This window comes from Opisthocomus hoazin, chromosome Z, assembly GCF_030867145.1.
Source record: "Opisthocomus hoazin isolate bOpiHoa1 chromosome Z, bOpiHoa1.hap1, whole genome shotgun sequence".
NCBI lineage: Eukaryota > Metazoa > Chordata > Aves > Opisthocomiformes > Opisthocomidae > Opisthocomus > Opisthocomus hoazin.
In genome coordinates, this window is record NC_134454.1 from 62,925,774 (window position 1) to 62,949,134 (window position 23,361).

General features: G+C 42.6%; 1 protein-coding gene across 11 annotated transcripts in view; it reads left to right on the top strand.

The window, feature by feature from the left end:
* PAM (peptidylglycine alpha-amidating monooxygenase) overlaps positions 1–23,361 on the top strand; it is a 162,591-nt gene that overhangs the window by 17,624 nt on the left and 121,606 nt on the right. Inside the window, exon 1 of one of the 11 annotated variants that reach the window (XM_075410861.1) lies at positions 17,912–18,035. The exons of the other annotated variants lie outside the window; for them this stretch is intronic. The gene's annotated coding sequence lies outside the window, so the exon portion shown is untranslated. Of the gene's footprint in view, positions 1–17,911; positions 18,036–23,361 lie in introns of those variants that run through there. 11 annotated transcript variants of the gene reach the window in all.

A 23,361-nucleotide genomic window follows, 5' to 3' on the forward strand; every position in this document is an offset into this window, starting at 1 on the left:
ATTGCTTGCCAACAAATACTATTACTGGAGGATAATCTCATGTGTTGCCAATTTGAGAGCTTTTTCTTTTAATCTTTTTTTTCTTGGAGGCTTTTAAAAATCATTCTCAGCTTCATAGTTACGTCTTCAAAATATTAATTCAAAACAGTTGTTTACCTATAATTGGCTTTTCTAAACTGGCCTGGTTTTCTATAGTTTTTGTTGTTTCATATTTCTATTCTGTTTATAGTTCATTAGTTTTGTGCCCTATCTTGAACTTGATTTACTTCTGTCCTGCAGTATTTTTGTTTAATACTGAGTATTTTTTCTCCTTGAGCAACTGAGTTGGGGTAATTGATGCAGAGTTTCTGCTTTATTGAAATTTAGAAGGTCACTGTTGAAAACTTCTTTATTCAGACTGACCTGAACTGCTGAATTTGTGTTTTTACTAGATGTTTTCAGGAGCAAATATTTCCAAAGAATGGAATATGTTTTGTAGTAACATGTAAGAGTTATTCTGTTGGTGAGTGCTAAGAAGCTGTATGTTCACAACAGGGCTCTGTCTCCATGTTGTTATTGTGGTTTTCAGCTCTTCTTTGGATGATCTTCAGATCATGAAGATCTCCAGCTGTGTCTTATTTCATCTTCATTCATCCCTGTCAAGACAACTTGACCTACATACAAACACAGTAGTTCACTTAGGACAAGTTTTTAAGTTACGGTGCATGTGTGTATATATTAATTGAATGTATAATCTCTTTTCAATTATAATAGCACCTATTCTGTTATTAGTAATGAATTGACACTTAGACTGTGTCCTTGAAGTTGGTCTTTGAGGTAAGATGTTTGTCAAGCATTACAATGTCTGGTTATTAGTTTTATTTGAAGTTGGGGATGTTGGATTTTTTGATTGTTTTTTAATGAGTGAGTAGCAGAAATTGCCACTAGCTGACCTTGCTCTGTACTGCAAGTTGAAATTTCACTTGGGGCTAGGTAGGCATAGTCACATATAGAAGTGACTTGCTTTGTTTGACAACTGCATAACTACTTCAGTGAAATCGAAGTCTGAATAGTTTTGTCAGTCGTTTAGTGTGAGTAACGACCTGTTTCTTTTAAAATCTTGGAGCGTGATGTGGGTTGACCATGGCTGGCTGCCAGACCCCCACCTAACTGTGCTCTCGCTCTCCCTGCTCAACAGGGCTGGGGGAGAAAATAAGATAGAACAGCTCACGGGTCAAGATAAAGACTGGGAGACCGCTTGCCAATTACTATCAGAGGCAAACAGACTCAAGGAAGATTAGTTTGATTTATTGCCAATTAAAAACAGAGTAGAATGGTCTCTCCATGTGCTGCAACTTCCTTCAGGGCATTTCCACCTGCTTTGGCATGGTGAGCTCCACAGCCTGTAAGGTGGATGTCTGCTCCAATATGGGGCTCTCCAGGGGCTGCAGCGGAATCTGCTCCAGTGCCTGGAGCACCTCGTCCTCTACTTCAGTGGCCTTGGTGTCTGCAGTGCTGTTCCTCACACTTTTTGCTCACTTCTCTCTCTCACGCTGCTGTGCAGCATCTTCACCTTTCTTAAAAACTCTTTCCTTGAGGTGCCACCACCTTGGCTGAGGGGCTCATCTGTGCCCTGCAGTGGGTCTGCTGGAGTCAGCCATGTGCAGTGCAGGGCAGCCCCTGCCTCCTCACAGAGACCGCCCCTACAGCCACCCTACTGCCAGCACCTGGGCACGTAAGCCTGGTAAGACTGTCAATGATAATTCAAAACTTGATGTTAAAAATAATATGGATAATCCATTTTGGGGACACTTGTTGTGCATGTTGGTTTACACGATCTTATAGAATGAGTTGTATAGAACTAGTTAAATGATTTGGTGTTTCCTGATTGTGTTTGCACATACATCTCTTGCAGCTGAAAATACCTGGTGAAGGGTAGAATAACCATTAGTTTTCTTCACAGAATTACAGAACAGTCAAGGTTGGCAGGGACCTCTGGAGGTCATCTTGTCCTACCACCTTACTCAAGCAGGACAACCTAGAGCAGGGTGCCCAGGACCATGTCCAGATAGCTTGTGAAAATCTCAAAGGATGGAGGCTCCACCACCTCATGGGGCACCTTGTGCCAGTGCCTGGTCACCCTCACAGGTAATCCCTTCAGTGCTTGAGCACCTCTCCCAGTTGCTGTGATTGATCAAGAGTGGCCTTGCAGTCACATAAGCAAGTTCCCTCAGCACTCATGGGTGCACCCAATCAGGGCCCATAGACTTAAGTATGTCCAGTTAGCTGACGTATTTCCTGATGTGATAGAGGATGTATGTCTTCCTTGCTCGAGACTTTCCTGCTGGTGTCCTTGCCTGGGATGTGACAAAGTGATGATATTTAGTAGAACCTTTCCTGTCATTTTCTAACATAAGAAGGGGCCAAGTGATTGGTTCAAGTAAGGTTCGTTGTGTGCCTCTACATGGACATAAAGCATTTTATGCAGTAATTCAGTGGGTTTTATTTATTTCAATGGTGATGGTTGCTGCTGTTATCAGTATCAGCTCCTGCTTTGGCTTAGCTTTTGTCTAGTATGTGAGTCAGCTGTTTGCCTTAGAGCAGTGTTTTCTGTGTGTCAATCTAGTGTTGGTCTACAAGTGAAGAATATGGTTCTATCAAAAATGTGGTATTTAGGCCAAGGCACATGCACTAGGCAGGTGGATGGTCAGTTACTTCAACCCCTGTAGCTCTTGTCAGCTGCATTTTTGCACAGATAACTTGAGTTCTTCCTTGCCTGCTCTTCAGTTTCAAACAGGAGCTTTGTTTGTGCGTACTCAAAGAATGTCCTGTGAGCCAAATTAGAACAAATATTATTGCAGTCAGGATTTTTGTCTTTGATATAACATAGCTTCCCAAAAAGGGATGGTAGCACAGACTTTGTAAAGGAGCAAACTAGTTCTCATCTTAAAAGCTGTTATAGTATCTTCCATATCTGAATCCCTAAGGCCATTTCCCTTGCTATGTGTGAGTTGTCAGGTTTTTTTTTCCTTGCTCTTAATCTTTGAGGTGTCTGTAGCAGATCTTAAGAGCACACAAGTTATAACTTTCTATGAACTATACCCTAGTTATTCCTTTCTTTCAAGGGAGGATTAGGGAAAATTAGATTGTTTCAGCTTAATCGCACAATATCAGATAGAATTAGGCCTGGCATATGCAGTTTTGTGACTCTCATTAACTCATTTGCAAGCCACAACTTTCTTTTAGAAGTGAAGCCTGTCATGTATCCACATGTAGAAAAACAATTTGATTGGTAGTATAATGAAACTTCAATAGTTATGTAAAATACAAAGCAGTCATGCTGCATTGTGGACAGAAAGAATAGTACACCTAGTAAGGGAGTACTGTGGTGATACTTTGATGTGAGTTTTTGATTTCCGTCAGATTCTAAGTCAGTTTGTCTTCTGTAAGTTTTTGTGAGCTGTGTCAAATTGTCCTTAATTTCTCTGATTTTGCTAAAATTTTAATGCTTTTGTATCTCTAGTATTTTTTGAGGTTCATTTTGTAGACTGAGTGCAGCAGCTGCTTAGGAGGTACCCTGTAGTTTTGGGCCTTCGTTAAGTGCTGTGTTGACACAGCACTGCCTGCTCTCAAATATACATACTGAAACTTTCTCAGGGTGAGATATTTGGGTGGTGGTGTGGTGCATACTGCTTGGAGGAGTACCTCGAGCATTCTCTTCAACATCGGGAACTAATGAGAGCATGTTCTGTTAAGTTCTGTCTCTGCTCGGGCATTAGGGGAGGAGCTCATCAGTTACTGTTGTATAGTGCTACCTGACAGTACCACTCTTCTCTAAAACAAAACTAAAATATGATTTACTTGATTTGATCTGCTAGCTGGTGTTGCATGTTTAGTTAGCTTGTTTTGCTTTCCAAGCAGTCTGCGAATCCTGATAAACCTTAGGAGTGGTAGCATCACATCCAGTGTTCATAGTTTTGTTAGAGCTTTTCACTCTTTGTTGGTGAAACTCACACTGATTGTTTTGCGAAGACCATTGCTATAACTCTCATTTCGCTATCCATGGTACAAATCCTTTATTTTCTTTGATTAAATCAAGCATGTCTGTCTTCTTGTAATAAATCTGGCCACTTTGAGTCATCTTTAAATAAAAATAAACCCTCCGACATAATCTGTATTTGCTCACCTGTAGGGCCACAAGGGAAAAAAAAATGGCAGTGCAAGGTGCTCATTTCACTGTGACGTCTGTCTCAACTGAGCTTATTTAGTGAGTGCAACTTGCCTTGCTCATCCTGCTTAGCAGATGTTCTGCAAGGCATTCTCTTGTCCTGTTTAAATAGGTTCCTTGATCAAAATTTACCTATTTTATTAAGATTATAATTTCTGTGTGAAAGCTAGGCAGGAGCTACTGGAAGACACAGAAATAACACACTCTATCTGTAAAGTATCCAATGTGGAGATTTGCCAGGTGTAAAGCACTTGAAACTAAATCACTTCAGCATGAAAACAGTCAGATATTCTAATCCTTCTTACATGCCCCTCTCTTAGACGTTTTGTGGTTACAGGAGAAGAATTGTAGCCATGATGTTAAATTTCCTTATTTTTTCTGTTCATCTGCGAGTTGCTTATCTAGAAAAGTAACCCGCAGTGGCTCTTCTATTTGTCTAATAGCGGTAAAGTTTGAGGCTGGGAATGTCTGTGGCAATGAATTTATTCTTGTGCCATAAGCAGGCTGAGAACTCTTCATAACTGATTTTGCTGTAATAAAAGCTAGAGGCATCTTAAAGTGTGATGATTGTGGAGAGGTCCTTCTTCTAGAGATAAATTTCTGACTCAAGAAAACAAAGTATGCAGGTGTCACTGAGACCTTTTTGAGATTGGAAGCAGTGTAAACTCAGGATGCTTCTTGAATACTGCGGGACGGTGGAGTGGAATGAGGAATTTGAAAGAATAGGTATTTTACTCTTTCAGGCATTTGGGTGACCTTTGATGCACTTGTCAGCTCTTACGCCAGCAAAGCAGTAAAGAAATGGTGGCACTCAATGACTGAGGGATAACCCTATTTTAGGGCAAAGCAGGAAATTTTGCTGTCAGTACTGAATTAAAAGCTCCACTGTCATTGCATTGGCAGAGCTGCAGAAGGTATCTGATAATTGAAAACACATGTATGAAGCTAAGGGCATGGAAGGAGCTTAATGTGTATTTCTTTTTCAGTGTCTCTGTGAGGAGCAGTTGGACAGAGCAAGACTAACATTTTTAGAGAATGGAAAATTGGGATTTACATAAGGTTTCGTCTGAAATGCAGAAATGTAAAAAAATTAAATTTGAACAGTAGAGACAGTGGTCTTGGCAAGTGCTTCACAGGGTGATGTGATGAACTGTTCCACCCTTACAAATACAAGTAGATAGTATTGTGTACATTGTTGTACATTGTTGTTCCTTTTATAGAAATGTATCAGAGTTATGAGAACTGTTGTTTTCCACAAAAAAAGTGTGTGGTTCAAGCATCCATGTTTACAGGCATTGATTGCATGTAGGTAGTATGTTACAGTGTTACATGTAGAGCTTCAGAGCTGTGCTTAAACTGTACGAAAGTTCTGTTGAGCATCTTTCTTCTTATATTTATTCAAATGTGAACATATCAATACGAGTGCCTAGGTATGTGTTGTTGCTAAATACATTACACCATAACTATTTTTGAAGTGATAGTATAGTCCTGTCTCTTTCTGATTTTCGTTTTTGTAGTTAATCCCTGTGTATTACACAAAGCAGATTTGCCCAGGCAGGAGACGTTCTGTTCAGAACTCTGATTAATAGGATGCATAGACTGAGGAAAATGGGATATGTTTCAGGTGCTTAAGGGGAAGAGATTTGTATAACTGGAGATGGACAGAATCACCTGTTGAGAACTGGTCTTGTCTTGTGTCTCTTTGCCCCCCCCTGAAGAAGTGTCCCTGAAGAGATTGGTGGTGGTGGCCATTCTACAAGTATGGGCACATGTTGGTCCCTTCCCCCAGCATTACAGCGTCTGAGAAGGTGTTTGTCAGGAAGATACGTGCAGGAATAAAAAACATATGTAAAAATCAAGTTATGTTAGCGTTCTACTATTAATACAGCTTCTGTGAAATCTTTCTAGGACTACCTAGTCCATAATATGCTTGAAGAGGGACTGGTGTCAAACAAGAGCCAGATTTGCATAGGTTACATAGTAGAACTGCATGAAGTAATTACAATACTGAGCTTGGCCTGTAACAGCTGTATATTCTTTATGTGTGTATGCTCCGGGATGTGACCAAGTTCAGGAAATGATCCTGTAGAGTAAGGAGCTGCTGCGCAAGGGTACTGTCCCTCCTTTTTACCACTAGTGTTGGTGGGGATAAGAATCCTACATAGCTCTGTTTTGGCAATATATCACTGTAGAAAACTGGAGAAACCCTTCAGCTGAAGGTGTACATATATGGAATGAAACACAATGATCTCCAAATTCAAAATGCTTTCTAATCTAATTAGGTATTCATAATCCCTCACATTCCATCATACTAGTAGTATATTTTTTGCATGTAATAGCTGCTTGTCAATTCCTTCATTAACAAATAATAATCTGATTATTTTTAGCAATATTCTAACGTGATAAATGTTCATCACTTTAGAAGCTGATACCCCATATAGCTTGTTCTGTACCTACCTATTTAACAGTTACTGACTTAAATTGCTTATTCCCAGATTTCAGTACGTATGGGGGGTAAAAGTTGCTGAAAATGTTCTGTATAAACAGTGGTAAATTTGTATGTGTGTATTCTTCATCTCTTTCACAGAAATTGTGGGTGCAGGAAGGTATCTGTGGAAGACCTGGGAGTAAGTAGCGTAGAATATCTCTTAATAAGAACAGGACTTCAGAATATACTGTCTTGATTGCTTGAGCTACTCTCTTTCATTCTTTCTATTGCTGTAGAAATGAGATTCTTGGAAGATTACAGAGTCTTAGTCTAATAGTTTAGAAGCTTAGGCATGTGAGGAAACCATTACATGTGTCCGGAAAAATGAAGTCAAGATTGTTCTTGTACATACCAACCTAAATTTTTTGGTAGTAGACTTTTTGACCTGAAGAAAGAGTTTGTGTGCTCACATTTTTATTTGCAATCCCATTCTAACCTATGCTGATATCCTAATCTCGTGCCTGCTACATAAAAACAACATGACTACTTGCTGTTTTTTTTTCCTCTTAATTCAACCCACACTTTATTCAGTTTAAATGGAGACTCTAAGAAGCGTGAAAAACTGTCATTTCACATTTCCCACCCCCCCCCCCCCCTCCCCCCTTCTTATTGATACTTGTATCTGACCTAAATTAGCTGGATTTCTGTGGGGATTCCAAAAGGGCCTTTGTGTAAACAAACCCTCTTACCTGACAGTATCAACTTTCCATAGCAAATTAAGTTACTGTTCAAGAAATGAACAAGCTAGCTAGCTTTTATTTTTACTTAGTTTTTAAAGTAGTCAAGTGAGCTTGAGATAGAAGAGGAAACTGTAGAATTTACCCTGAGAAATAGCATCACATGAAATTCTAGTTGGAAAAAACCTGAGACAGTCATTTAGCTACTAAATCAAGACCTCTGAGGTGATGGATTTATTGGATTTATTTATTATTACGTCCTCTGAGGGGATGGATGTAATTTACTAGACATGCCAGATACTGTCTGTTCCTCCTCTTCCCAAACAGAAAGGAGATGGTGGGAAAGGCGTTTTGGATAAATGCCACTTTAAAAGCTATAACAATCATCTAGCAATTTAAGACTGTATACATTTTTATTTTCATCCTTTGTAACCACATTTTCAACTTTGTAGTCAAGAGATTAGTGCTTCAGTTCTAGAACAAGCTTTTGTATTTGGCTTCAGGCAGATCTATTTGGGTTTGGGTTGTTTGGAGTTATTTGGATTTTTTAAATTTATTTTTCACTTGAGAATTAATTGGAGATGGTAAATACCTTTTCATCTTTCGTACCCTGGCTTTAGAAGAAATTTCATGTTCATATTGCTGTGGCCCTTTTGGGTTTTGTGCTTCCTAACATGAGCTAACTAGCTTGTTATGTCAGTCTCTAAAGGTGGAGTTGGAGGGAATAGAGTGGGTACAATTTTGTGCTTTTGTTGAGCTACTATTTTGAACTGCTATTAGTCTCTGTATCTACACATCCACATAGATGAGTGCTGTTAGTGTCCTTTAGGGACCTAGTACCTGTCTCGGCAGAGAATTGACAAAAAAACTTCAGTTGTGGCCTTCTACGTTGCTGCAGTTAGAGGGAACTTATATGAATTGTATCTATATGATAATGGCAGTTCTTGAACTGTTTTGTACTTTCGTTCTCTAACTTTTCTTTACCATGTAGTGTACATACCGTTATATACATGAAGAAACAGACAATATGATGGAGAACAATACTCTTCTTTGTACCTTAGAATGATGGTTTTGAAACCAGGTGTGTGTGCCGATAGTTGGCTATGAAAAGCAGTCTATGTATGTGAAGTATCTGAAGCATTTTTTGCACTTGTATTTGAAAAAGGGACCACAAAGTGTGCTTTTAAAATAAACAAAAAACAAAAAAACCCAAAAACAAACAAACAAACAAAAAAAACCCAAAAAAACAAAACAAAAAAACCCCAAAAAAACCAAAACAAAAGAAAAAGAAAGGGTGCAAAACTTAGTCTGCAAGATTTGACATATTGAATGACAACTTAGTGTGGAAGTGGTGGGCCCAGTAGTGTTGTTAATCTATGGTCACATGATCAGAGTTTTCAACCGAACTGTGGAAGGTACAGCTTCTTTGCAAGGGTTTGACTGATGTTAGAATTGAAACAATGATATTCAACAATTCCAACCATATCCTGGGCTGCATCAAGATAAGCAAGCAGGTCGAGGGAGGTGATTCTGCCCATTTACTCCGTTCTCGTGAGACCCCACCTGGAGTACTGCATCCAGCTCTGCAGCCCCCAACATAGAAAGGACATGAATGTGTTGGAGCAGGTCCAGAGGAGGGCCACAAAGATGATCAGAGGGCTGGAGTACCTCTCCTATGAGGACAGGCTGAGGGAGTTGGGGCTGTTCATCCTGGAGAAGAGAAGGCTGTGGGAAGATCTTATAGGAGCCTTCCAGTACCTGAAGGGGGCCTGCAGGAAGGATGGAGAGGGACTTTTCACAAGGGTGTGTCATGATAGGACAAGGAGGAATGGCTGTAAAATAAAAGAGGGCAGATTTAGATTAGATATTAGGAAGAAATTCTTCACCATGAGGGTGCTGAAACACTGGAACAGGTTGCCCAGAGAAGCTGTGGATGCCCTCTCCCTGGCAGTGTTCAAGGCCAGGTGTCCTGGGTTTGGCCAGAACAGGGTTAATTTGCACCGGACTCCAGGAAGGGGCACAGCCCGGGGGGTGGGGGCTGACCCCACCTGGCCAAACAGAGCCCGGTATTCCATACCATGTGACATCACGCTGGGTTCCGGTGGGGGGGGCGGCGCGGCGGGAATGCACTCGCGGTTTGGGGGGGCGCGGCGCCGGTGCTGTTCGTGAGAGCGGCTGTCTGGGTCGTGCGGTTCGTTGTTGTGTTTTTCTCCTTATTTGTATCGTTGTTGTCCCTGTTTTCCCTCTGTTTGCTGTTCTGTTAAACTGCCCTTATCCCGACCCACCGGTTTCTGCCTGTTTCTTTTCATTCTCCTCCGCACGCCGGCGGGGGGAGGGGCGGCCGCGTGGCGCTTTTGTTGCCGGCGACAGCCGAAACCAAAACATTAATTTGGCGCCCAGACGTGGGGCACGGATAACGGAAGGGCTGAGCATCGGGTGTTAAAACTGCCTTCTTACGTTTTGTTAAATTTTGTTATACGCTTTTTTCTGTGTTAAATAGTCGCCGGTAAGAATGTTTCTGTCTTTGATCAGATGGCTGTGGTTTTTGAATCCTTATTTGCAGTATGTATTCAATGCCGTGCTGTTCATCATCGCTGGGAAAAAGATCAGGATGATAATTTTGCTGTACTGTACGATGTCGACTTATGACATGATAGCATCACTGTGTGTGAAATTAGGCTTGTATTTGCATGCGGCACTGCGGTCATTTCCATATCTCGGATCCTATGTCTTAGAATTTGTGAATAATCAAACCCAGTCTGTGGGGAAAACTGAAGGGGATACCCTCCCCCACTCTTTCGCCCCCCCTCTCTCCTTCAGGCCAGTCCTAACGGCTTTTGATAATTTCGAGTACCCGTGGGATGCTCAGGCCAGCACTCTCCTTTTGTTATGCCTCCTGAATGGGTTTTGGTTTTTGTTTAGGGTTAAGCAAGTCGTTAAGAACATCCTGCAGAGACCTGCCCCGGGACCGGATAGCTGTGAGTGGCTGGGTGTGTGGGACAGCATGGGCAGGTGTCTAGAGCAGTGGGCACCCCCGGTGTGTTTTAAACTCACCCCTGAACAAATACAGAATCCGGACAATCTGGTAAAATATCTGAAAAAAATGTGCTGCCACCCTGGGAACTCCAGAGAGACACAGATCACCACAATGTGCTGGGGTCTGGCCCACGCCTACCGAGCTGCCTTGTTCAACACTGTTCAGAGCCCCAAAGGGGAAAGGGGGGGGAACGAAGCAGCAGGCACTGCTGCCCCCCCAGCCGGCCCTGCAGCCCCTCCAGCCCAGCAGGCAGTCACAGCCCCCCCAGCCAGCACCACCGCTGCCACAGCTGCAGGGTCTGCCTCGGTTTCCCCGGCGGGCACAGCAGCTGCTCCAGCCCCAGCTCCAGCTGCAGGCATCGCAGCTGAGCCCAATGACCAACCTGTGCCAGTAGCAGTTGCCCCCGTAAAACTAAAGAAAGATGCAAAGAGAGCAGATCGCTCCGGGAGGGATGACGATGAGCCAGGGTCATCACGGGAGATAGAGACAGAGATCATCACCCGGTCCCTGTCCCTGGGCGAGCTGCGAGACATGCGGAAAGATTTCAGCCGCCACCCAGGCGAGCACATTGTCACCTGGCTGCTGCGGTGCTGGGATAACGGGGCCAGCAGCTTGGAGTTAGAGGGCAAGGAAGCCAAGCAGCTGGGATCCCTGGCCAGGGATGGGGGCTATTGGGAAAAAGGTACAAATCCTCAGCCTCTGGAGGAGACTTCTGTCAGGCGTGAGGGAGAGGTACCCCTTCAGTGACGATTTTGTATGCTATCCTGGCAAGTGGACCAATATGGAAAGGGGTATTCAGTACTTGAGGGAATTAGCTGTGCGGGAGCTGGTTTACTGTGACACAGACGATGACCAGTTACCCACAGACCCAGATGAACTCCAGTGCTCACAATCCATGTGGAGGAAGTTTGTGCAGAGCGCACCCTCCTCATATGCCAACTCACTGGCAGTTGTGAACTGGAAAGGTAAAGACGCACCAGCAGTGGGTGAGGTGGCTGTCAGACTCCGGCAATATGAGGAAAGTCTCTCTTCCTCCCTTGTCTCAGCTGTGGAGAAACTGGCCCGGGAGGTCCGACAAATGAAATAGAGTAGGTCCTACTCCCCACCTGTACGGGCCAGTGTCTCAGCTATTAGGGGCAAGCGTTTCCCTGCTCAGGAGAGGGAATACAGAGACTACACACCACGGGGCACCCTGTGTTTTACCTGCGTGACCACGGAGAGGACATGAGGAAGTGGGATGGAAAACCCACCTCAAGTCTAGAGGCACGAGTACGTGAGTTGCGAGGTAAAACAGTCACAAAAGGGGACTCTGTTAGGAAAAATGCCTCTCCAGTTTCCAGAAGCCAGCTCTCCAGACCAGGTAGACAGTTTGACCTTGATTCCGATCCTCTGGAGGGGACCTCCAAGTCATTTTTACAGCAGGTGAGCAGCAATTTCTCTGACGAGGATTAGAGGGGCCCTGCCTCCAGCCAGGTGGAGGAAAGGGACAACCGCGTTTATTGGACGGTGTGGATTCGGTGGCCTGGCACGTCAGATCCACAAGAGTATAAAGCTCTAGTGGACACTGGTGCACAGTGTACTTTAATGCCATCAGAGTTCAAAGGGTTAGAGTCCATTTGCATTTCGGGAGTGACAGGGGGGGTCCCAAGAGCTGAGTGTATTGGAGGCTGAAGTGAGCCTCACTGGGCAGGAGTGGCAGAAGCACCCCATTGTAACTGGCCCCGAGGCTCCGTGCATCCTTGGGATAGACTATCTTAGGAGAGGCTATTTCAAGGACCCAAAGGGGTATCGGTGGGCTTTTGGCATAGCTACTGTGGAGACGGAAGAAATTAAACAGCTGTCCATTTTGCCTGGTCTCTCGGAGGATCCTTCCGTTGTGGGGTTGCTGAGGGTTGGAGAACAACAGGTGCCAATCGCGACCACAGCGGTGCATCGGCGACGGTATCGTACTAACCGAGACTCCCTTGTCCCCATTCATCAGCTGATCCGCCAGCTGGAGAGTCAAGGAGTGATCAGCAAAACTCGCTCACCCTTTAATAGTCCCATATGGCCAGTGAGAAGATCTACTGGAGAGTGGAGACTGACAATAGACTACCGTGGCCTGAATGAAGTCACACCGCCACTGAGTGCTGCCGTGCCAGACATGTTAGAACTTCAATATCAGCTGGAGTCAAAGGCAGCCAAGTGGTACGCTACAATTGACATTGCTAACGCATTCTTCTCCATCCCTTTGGCAGCAGAGTGCAGGCCACAGTTTGCTTTCAGCTGGAGGGGCATCCAGTACACCTGGAATCGACTGCCCCAGGGGTGGAAACACAGTCCCACCATTTGCCATGGACTAATCCAGACTGCACTGGAAAAAGGTGAAGCTCCAGAACATCTGCAGTACATCGATGACATCATTATATGGGGCGACACAGCGGAGGAGGTTTTTGAGAAAGGGGAGCAAATAGTTCAGATCCTTCTGAAAGCCGGTTTCGCCATTAAGCGAAGTAAAGTCAAGGGACCTGCTCAAGAGATCCAGTTTTTGGGAATAAAATGGCAGGATGGGCGCCGTCAAATCCCAATGGATGTCATCAACACAATAGCAGCTATGTACCCACCAACCAGCAAAAAGGAAGCACAGGCCTTCCTAGGTGTTGTGGGTTTTTGGAGGATGCACATCCCAAATTACAGCCAGATTGTAAGTCCTCTGCACCACGTGACCTGGAAGAAGAATGATTTTGAATGGGGCCCTGAGCAAAGACAGGCATTTGAACAAATTAAACGGGAGATAGTTCATGCCGTAGCCCTTGGTCCAGTCCGGTCAGGGCAAGATGTTAAAAACATGCTGTATCCCGCAGCCGGGGAGAATGGCCCAACCTGGAGTCTCTGGCAGAAAGCACCAGGGGAGACTCGAGGTCGACCCCTGCGGTTCTGGAGCTGGGGATACAAAGGATCTGAGGCCCACTATACTCCCACTGAAAAAGAGATTCTGGCAGCATATGAAGGCGTTTGAGCTGCTTCAGAAGTGGTCGGCACTGAAGCACAGCTCCTCCTAGCACCACGGTTGCCGGTCCTGGGCTGGATCTTCAAAGAAAGAGTCCCCTCTACGCATCATGCCACCGATGTTACGTGGAGTAAGTGGGTCGCTCTGATCACCCAGCGCGCCTGAATGGGAAACCCCAGTCGCGCAGGAATTCTGGAGGTAATCATGGACTGGCCAGAAGGCAAAGATTTTGGAGCGTCGCCAGAGGAGGAGGTGACACGTGCTGAAGAGGCCCCACTGTATAACCAGCTGCCAGAAGATAAGAAACAGTATGCCTTGTTCACGGATGGGTCCTGTCGCATTGTGAGGAAGCAGTGGAGGTGGAATGCTGCTGTATGGAGCCCTACACGACAAGTCGCAGAAACTGCTGAGGGAGAAGGTGAGTCCAGCCAGTTTGCAGAGGTGAAAGCCATCCAGCTGGCTTTAGACATTGCCAGTCGAGAGAAGTGGCCAGTGCTCTATCTTTACATTGATTCTTGGATGGTGGCCAATGCCTTGTGGGGGTGGCTGCAGCAATGGAAGAAGAACAACTGGCAGCGCAGAGGCAAACCTATCTGGGCTGCCCCATTGTGGCAAGATATTGCTGCCCGGCTAGAGCAGTTGGCTGTAAAAGTCCGTCACGTGGACGCCCACGTCCCTAAGAGTCGGGCCACTGAAGAACATCAAAACAACCACCAGGTAGATCAGGCTGCTAAGATTGAAGTGGCTCAGGTGGATCTGGACGGGCAACGTAAGGGTGAACTGTTTATAGCTCGGTGGGCCCATGACACCTCGGGCCACCAAGGAAGAGACGCGACATACCGATGGGCTCGTGACCGAGGGGTGGACTTGACCATGGATACCATCGCACAGGTTATCCATGAATGTGAAACATGTGCTGCAATCAAGCAAGCCAAGCGAGTAAAGCCTCAGTGGTATGGAGGACGATGGCTAAAATATAAATATGGGGAGGCTCGGCAGATTGACTACATCACACTGCCACAAACCCACCAAGGCAAGCGCTATGTACTCACAATGGTGGAGGCCACCAACGGATGGCTGGAAACCTACCCTGTGCCCCATGCCACCGCCCGGAATACCATCCTGGGCCTGGAAAAACAAGTCCTGTGGCGACATGGCACTCCCAAAAGAATTGAGTCGGACAATGGGACTCATTTTCGCAACAGCCTCATAGACACCTGGGCCAAAGAACATGGTATTGAGTGGGTGTATCACATCCCCTACCATGCACCAGCCTCTGGAAAGATCGCGCGGTACAATGGGCTGCTAAAAACCACTTTGAGGGCAATGGGGGGTGGGACTTTCAAAAACTGGGATACCCATTTAGCAAAGGCCACCTGGTTGGTTAACACCAGAGGGTCCACCAACCGGGCTGGTCCTGCCCAGTCAAAACCTCAGCACCCCGTGGAAGGGGATAAAGTCCCTGTAGTGCACATGCGGAACATGTTAGGGAAGACGGTTTGGGTTAGTCCTGCCTCGGGCAAAGGCAAGCCCGTCCGCGGGATTGTTTTTGCTCATGGACCTGGGTGTACCTGGTGGGTAATGCGGAAGGATGGGGAAGTCCGATGTGTACCTCATGGGGATTTGATTTTGGGCGAGAATAGTCCATAAATAAATTGTATAAAGTTAGTTGTTAAATAAACCTGACACTGTCTGTTATCACTGTTATAATTGTTATATTTTGTACCAGTAGTAGCATAGTAAGAATTATCCAGATTAAAGAAGGATGGACTTTTTCGATGAAAACCTAGCAGAGCACAGCGATGATGGAACTGGACCTGGTTTTCAACAACTGGCATCCAGCAACTTCATCAAGATCAACATCTCCTGCAGACTGTAGGCACGGGCCGCACCAGATACATCAGCCGTGAGCTCCGGATGCAGCAAGTGACCGCCCATCACCACACATCGCCTGCCCTGCCACGGAAGACCATTACGACAGATGGAGCCTGAAGTCATGGATTAAATGAACTCAACGGACACTTTAGAGTGATGATCCATAGACTAAGGGAATGATATCTGGAGACAGGAGAAGTGGTGGTGATCAACTGGACAATGGGGGACCTGGGCCTGACGTAGATGGTATGGAATAAGGGGTGGATAATGTCCTGGGTTTGGCCAGGACAGGGTTAATTTTCACCGGACTCCAGGAAGGGGCACAGCCCGGGGGGTGGGGGCTGACCCCACCTGGCCAAACAGAGCCCGGTATTCCATTCCATGTGACATCACGCTGGGTTCCGGTGGGGGGGGCGGCGCGGCAGGAACGCACTCGCGGCCTGGGGGGGCGCGGCGCCGGTGCTGTTCGTGAGAGCGGCTGTCTGGGTCGTGCGGTTTGTTGTTGTGTTTTTCTCCTTATTTGTACCGTTGTTGTTCCTGTTTTCCCTCTGTTTGCTGTTCTGTTAAACTGCCCTTATCCCGACCCACCAGTTTCTGCCTCTTTCTTTTCATTCTCCTCCGCACGCCGGGGGGGGGAGGGGCGGCCGTGTGGCGCTTTTGTTGACGGCGGCAGCCGAAATCAAAACACGAGGTTGGATGGAGCACCCTGGTCTAGTGGAAGATGTCCCTGCTTATGCAGGGGAGTTGGAACCATATGATCTTCAAGGTCCCTTCCAACCCTCATCATTCTATGATTCTGTGATTCTATCACCAGTTTACAGCAGCTCTTCTAGATACTCCAAATTGGGGGAATCCTGTGTTTTGACAATCTGTGGGTGTTGGTAGGAAGCTGACATCAGCCTCCTGCACAGGAGATGATGCTGATTTCCTTAGAAAGTAATATGTATTTTTGCTTTGGCAGTCTGCAGTCTAAACAGAACTGTGCACGTTTAATCAGCCCCTTAAGCTTGATGCTGAGTGGCAGTAGTTCATAAAGAGGTCAGGTTACAGGCCCAATGGTTCAGCATCATGTGCTATGTTGTTTTCCTGCAGATAGAGTACAAACTGACACTCTCAGCTATGATGTTAAAGAACTTGTTTAATGAGTTATACTATGAACTATTTTTTTCTTTGAAATGGGTTTTCTGATGAAGTTTTTAGACCTCCAGGTATTAAAAAAGAGTAATGAAAGCACTGCAGCTTTACTCTTGCAAAATTTGATGTATTGATACATTGACAACCACCTTTGGTTTTTGGTTGGTTTGAGGTTTTTTTGTTGGTTTGTGGTTTGGTTTTGGTTGGGGTTTTTTTTAAATATCTAAGAGTTGCAGGGAGAAGGAGGTTAGGATTAGATTAGACTAGAAACTGTCAAAGATTATGCAATAATCTGATCTTTAAGGCAAAAATAAAATCAATTTCGAGATTCTAACTTGCAGCTTTGAGCCAAATCCGATAGATAAAATGATTGATTCTGTCTTTTCTGAGGAAATAGCACACTTCTAAAACAAGAACTGTTAATTGATTGTACTGCTCAGGCAGAGCATTAGCTGGGGAAATAACCTGTAAGGGGAACTTGAGTGCTGAGAGAATTCAAAACAGGAGTGTCTGCATCATTGCTCTCTAATTTGTATCACACTTGTGTTAAAGCAGTGAAATTGATTTCACAATAACCCTATCACAGTTAAGCCAGACCTACGGACAGCAATTTACTCCCCCCCACACCCTTAAGAATTAAAACCCCAAACTTATTTGAACTGAAAACTAAAGCCAATGTGACTCGAAGGTTTCTTTTGTCCTTTTCTCCTCCATCCCCTATGCTTCCATTTTGGTTTTGTGTAATTTTGATTGGATTGTCAGTCATGTGGTTATTCTTTAGTTTTGAAAAACCAAATAAACCCCAGCTGAGCTATTTGTACGCAAAATGAAGAGTTAATACTGCAGTATTCTGGAAAGCTTAGCCAAAACTTCTTATTCAGTTATCTGTTGGCCATATCATGTCACTGCTGGTAATATTTACTTGAGCTTTGTCCTCCATAAGTGATATATTGGCAAATAGTCATTGAAGTTGAGAGAGACATGATACTAGGATAAATACCTGATTTTACAGCATATCACTTTATGTTATACCTGGGCCTTGGTATTAGGACTCTAGGTTGTGGTGTGATCAGTCTTTAACCCTGTGGTACAGAACGCTCTATGCTGTGAGTAGAAGCACATGTCAATGTGGTGATATCAGTGTGTGCAAGTAGAGAAAACAAAATACAAATGCTTATAAAATTGCTACCTGACAGTATTACTTGTTGACCTGTGACTCCTGGAAGATCTTGCAGATGTCAGAGAATTTCAGTAATGGATTCAGGCTATGGCACTTGTTATTTAAAAAGTCACATCACAATTAATAGATTCAGGATTCAAGGGTTTTTTTTGTGCACAGTGTCATGCTCATTGCCTCTGTGACAACCTTCATTTCCTTCTGAGCAAATGGAAACCCAGCAGCACAAACCTCAGGAAGTTGTTACAGCAATTAAAGGCTTTTCTCTCAGCACATTGCATGGTTACCATAGTATCCTCTGCCTCCAAATCTTTACTGATGATGTCAGTATGCATACAGGGGCTATTCACAGCATCTACATGAAGATGATTCAGCCCTCTCTAAAGATCATAAGCATCTCTCCATGTGTTCTATTATCTGGTGTCAATTTAGGAATTAATAAGACTGGAAGGTAAGTAGCTTTTGCTTCATATTTAATAATTTTTATTTATCCTTACACTGTGAGGTGTCAGGGCTGCTTTTTTTGTCTGTTGCATTTTTCACTAAATGCACAAAGTGTGTTTTAGCTGAACCAGTTGTATAGCTTGTGTAATTTAAACTTGGCAAAGTCTAGCTAATCTTCAAGAATGTGAAAAAAGGCAAACTGAAGATTCGTGGAGTTAAAAACTGGTTTATTAACTAATTAGAGGTTTTTTACCAATTAAAATTCCCAGAGCTTTTTTTAATCATAGGAGGAGAACACAAATTGTGTAATGGGAGCATTACCTAAGAGAAAAATGTGGGGTTTTTTGTTAAAACAGAACAACAACAACAACAAAAATTAAGCCCCGACTCACATTATGTTTTTTCTTGTGTTCTTTATGTGTATAGTAGAACAGTGGATGAACATACTCCCAGGCAACTACTCTGCATGCAGGGTATTTGTATAAGGAAATGTGAATTGTTATTGAAAACTGTTACTGTTCTGTTGTTTATCTAGAACAGAGAAACATAAAACACTGAAGGAACTGATTTTATGAGGAACTCAGAGGACTCCTGCACGTTTTGGCCTTGCAAGCTATGTTTATTTATAAGCCTGAGATGCTAAACTGTTAACTGTTTGGTTTTACAGTTAGAATTTTTTTCCTTCTCCCAGTCCACTTTCTGCATTGCTTTCGATTACCATGATTGCAAATGGCCATGCTAAGTATGTAAAGTGTTCTGTCTTTTACCAAAAAAAACACCCCAAAACAAAACAAGAAAAAACAACCCTGCAGCAACTAGGATGCAGAACTACAATAAATGTCCTTTTTTTTTTTTTTTAGCCGTCTTTTAATGCTTTGTAACTTCATTTTGCGTTTATTATATTTTGGTTTCTCCACTCTGAAAGCTCTGCAGGGTTTTACTTATGAAACAATCTATGTATTTAATACTTAAAAGTCGAAGAATTACAGGATGAGGGTGGGGAATGGGGAAAGAACTGTTAGTGTAAATGGGAACAAATTTGTGCAAAGGGACTTTGGTGATGCAGGAAATTCTACATTATGATGGTATGTTTTGTACAAGCCCACCAATTTATTCCCCCCCTTAAGTATACAGTATGCGAATAATTTTTCTTCCCCTCTCCCTGTTTTGTTTTAAGTTTTCTGATCATAATGTCCATTGGTTTATTTAGACACTAAACCTCTTTTGGGAATGGGGTCCTCTATTGACATTTCTTAAATGAAGTGCTTAGTACGCACTGACTAATAAGACAGCCAGTCAGATGCTACACACAAGATGAGATGTGGAAATACTATTAATCACAATAGATGTGGTGTGTTGGACAAATGGGGAGGGTAGTCTAGTGAGAATATTATGTTTTTAAGTATGTTTTTAAGACCATGTAGACTGAGGATTTTTTGCTTTCTAGTACGAAGATATAGGTGCTATTTTTTTTTCTCTACTTGACTGCCTTGCTATTAGTTTGGATATTAATATAGAGAAGAATAATATTTTAGCTAAACCGAAGAAGCCAAATCCCCTTCCAATGCTGGTATCTATTAACTTTCATATTTGATACTTAAAAAAAAGTCTATTGTTATTACTATACACTAGTACTATACTACATACTATAATACTATACTTGTACTATTAAACATTCTGTTTATTACGAAGTGCAGTCTCATGTTGGTCACAGTGTAGTCCTTTATTTTATGGCTTTAGGTATTGCTTATCTTTTCTGTTTGTCTGGAATGTTACCTAGCAAGTAGGGACAAAAAGATGCATAAAATTTCCAGGAATAGAATGTTTAACTGTATTAACTATATTTAACGGTTAGAATTTGAATTGTTTTGGGAAAGTCAACCCACCAACTCTAAGGGTTCTGTAATCAGAACTTTGAAACTGTTTGGTTAAATGTAAAAAGTTTTATATAATTGGACAGAAGGAATTAAGGCTAAAGAGCTACTTATGACATCCCCTCCTGAAAGCTCTGGAAAAAGAGCTGGTTCTGAGGATTTTATAATTTTTCGATTGAATTTCATTTGAGCAGTTCCATATTGTGTGAATAAGAAAATATATTTCAAGTTGCATGTATATGTTGGTTGTCTCATGTAGCTTCTCATGAAGTTGAGATTGATGGTGGGCTTAAATGCAAACAAGAGTATGATCCCAAATATTGGGAATGTTATTTCTAAGCCAGAAACTGTTTTAGAAGGCAGGTGAAGATTTCAGTTAGGAAAATAATGCATATCTGGAGTATATGGAAGTGGAGCAGGCTGTGTATACAGGTGTACGGTTTTCATGTATTTGTGAATTATTTTTATTAAACAATGTTCTGTGTACTTTTTGGCATGTTTTTTCAATGGGCCAAAGTGAACCTATACATACAGAGGTGATTTGAAAGTTATCATATATATATCAAAGAACAAACCAAATCATTTGAAAAAAGGAAAGTCTTAGTCTTCAGAACAAAATGATATTCTAAATTTATCATGAATCAGTGTAATTGTCACTTTCAACGTAAAAATTAATACAATGTTTTATCATAGAAAGTGTAACCTGTTTTTCTTTCTTGAATAAGCACTTTAAATGTGCAAAAAGAAATAAAAACTTTACATGCAAACCTAAATACTTCATCTTTGCCAGTACAGTTACTCACTAACACTGAATACCAGGTATATTTAAATGTAAGTGGACCCTGTTCCAGCCGCAAGTCGAAGTTGAATATAACAACATTTTGGAAAGTTGCTAAAATGAGTTAATCAAAATATCTTGCTCAGATATAAATAGAATTTATAATTCTACCTAATTGAATCTAGATATTAGTAATTATTGTTGTAGTGTATTTAGCCCCTGAAATACAATTACCAGTTTCAAGTGTTATTTTTTTTGTAGTATGCGCTAGCAGCAGTGACATTTTTATAATTTTTAGGATTGTGTTTCTTGTCCCAAAAGACACTAGTATATTAATTACCTTTTTTATTATTAATACTATATTTTCTCTCAAGCATGTGCATTTGATTTTAACTATAGTCTCAGTTAAAACCAGCGTACTACAAATCATCTTAAAGTTGTTAAAACGACAGTTAGCTATTGATTGTTACTTCCTAAATTTGCTTTTAAACTGCTTTGATTGTGTTACTTTGTGGATGCAAACAATGTCACATGGTTTTCACTGAAGGAAAACAAAGGGAACTTTTATTTTTTGAAAATAAAGAAGTGATTTTGGTCATTGGAGAGAATTTGTTAAAAAATGCTATTGTAAAAGCTAATGATCCAATCATAGGTCACATTAAAAGTTTGCTGTTGATTTGCTTACATAGACAGAGACTAGGTTTCAGTTCCAGTTCGTTTTAATTCTGCATAGCTATATCCCAAGCACTTCTTTAAGTGACTTCAAAAAAAGAAAGGAAAAGTAAGCTGTGTTCGCCTAGTGAAAGACACCTGGCAGTTTCTGTAGTTTGTGTGGCACAAAGCCTGTTTAGGTGGTGTGGTTTTTGTTTTCTTTTTTTTTTGTTTGTTTGGTTTGGGTTTCTTTGTTTTTCTTCTCTTTAGGAGTTCTTCCTGCTTTGTATCCTGGCATAGGAGGAAGAGTGAAATCATGTACCCGGTGAAAACCATTTAGTATTGTTTTTGGGGAGCAGTTGTAGGAAATTTTTTTTTACTTTGGCACATTAGACACAACCATCTGGTAAGTAATACTGAGAAGGAAAAGTGGTTGTCCAAGGCACAACTGTTTCTTTAATGACTCTTTCTGTCTAACGACTTAGCAGTAGTTTGGGGTTGGGGGCTTCTTTTTTCTTGTTTATTTATAGGAGGTTTTTTTCCCCACCAGGGCTTTTGACTCTTATGTTCAGGTTTCACATTGAAACAGTTTGTTACAGAAAGAAGACTTCTGTTTGTCTTCCACTGTAATCCTGTTAGGTCATTTACAGGAGTGCATGTTTAGGTGTACTCTATTTGTATTGTAATACTTGTAGAAGTACTTGAGATCTTCTGTTACAGTGGTGTCATTAATCATTGGCATGTTTTCTCCATTCTGAGCAGAAAACCAGCAGGTTTATAGGAGGACTGATGGAAAGGATAAAGACTACTTTAGAAAAAGAAACATACTTTTTCAAGTCTGTATTACTGGCCATACAGAAGGCCATTACGGAATTAAAGGGAGTTTCAGAAGAATATTGAGAATAAAGCGATGGAGATAATTACCTTAAAAATGGATTGGAGGAGAAATTATTAAAGGAACGGAAGACTTGAACAGGGTAAATTGGGAGCCTTTTCTGTTTCTATTATATGGCAAGCGAACAAGAATCCTAAAAACTTTTGATGAAGTTAAGTCAATTCAATGTCTTGACTACAGCTGAAAAGAGTTGTCTTGCTCTTGCTGTCCTTGACCTTACCCTCCTGGTGCTCTTCTCTCCCTGCAGCAGTCACAGGGTGAGTTCATCAAGCAGGTCGTTGTGACAGAAATGTAATCTGTAACAAAAACGGCTTTTCCACCAAATTAGCAAGGTGAACCTACTGCATTTGAAGCTGTGAACTTGCAAAGTCTGTCACAGTAGAGAAGATGGGATCAGCTGACCCATGGAGCATGAGTACGCCGCTCTTTATTAGCTTAGCCATGAAGTGGAACCACACCCTAAAATTGTGGTGGGGTTTTATGTTTTTTAGAATCTCTGTTCAAATTGAAATATGAAATAGAAGAGCTGATTGGCACAGAGGATTTTAGCTAATTGATTCCGTTGATTTACATGGACACTTTCTGAATGTTGTCCCTATAATTTAGGAAAGTTAGTGTTAAGAGAAAAATTGTAGAGTTATCTTTGACCTTTTTTGAACACGGGAATTCAGTTCAAGATCTGACATTAGGAGTGTGGTGTTTTTAAATGATGACACCCCACCCCCAAAATCTTTCAAGCAAGGGCGGGGTCAAAGACCATTGTAGCAAGATTAATGTTAATATTTATTTTCTATCTGTTTGATTAAAATCTGAAGTGTTAGGTTATGTGATAAAAGCTGGTCTGCACACCCACAAAGGAGCAGAGAGGCAATGCTGGGTGGGGGAACCTGAATAACATCCTGCCCTGGCTGTGCCCAGGCGCTTTACAGGAGCCGTCAGCACATCAAAGGCCTGGTCTCTGCAAACCCAGAAAAGTTCAGAGCACAAAGGTAGGCAGTGAGAGGTACCCCAAATTAGAGGGTTGGAGGAGGGATACACCTTGTCTAGGGACCTTCCCAGGGCTGTCCTGGCACCGCCTCAGCTCCAGTGTCCAGCCATTAAACCCATCAAGACGCGTCAACATAGGAGCACCTTT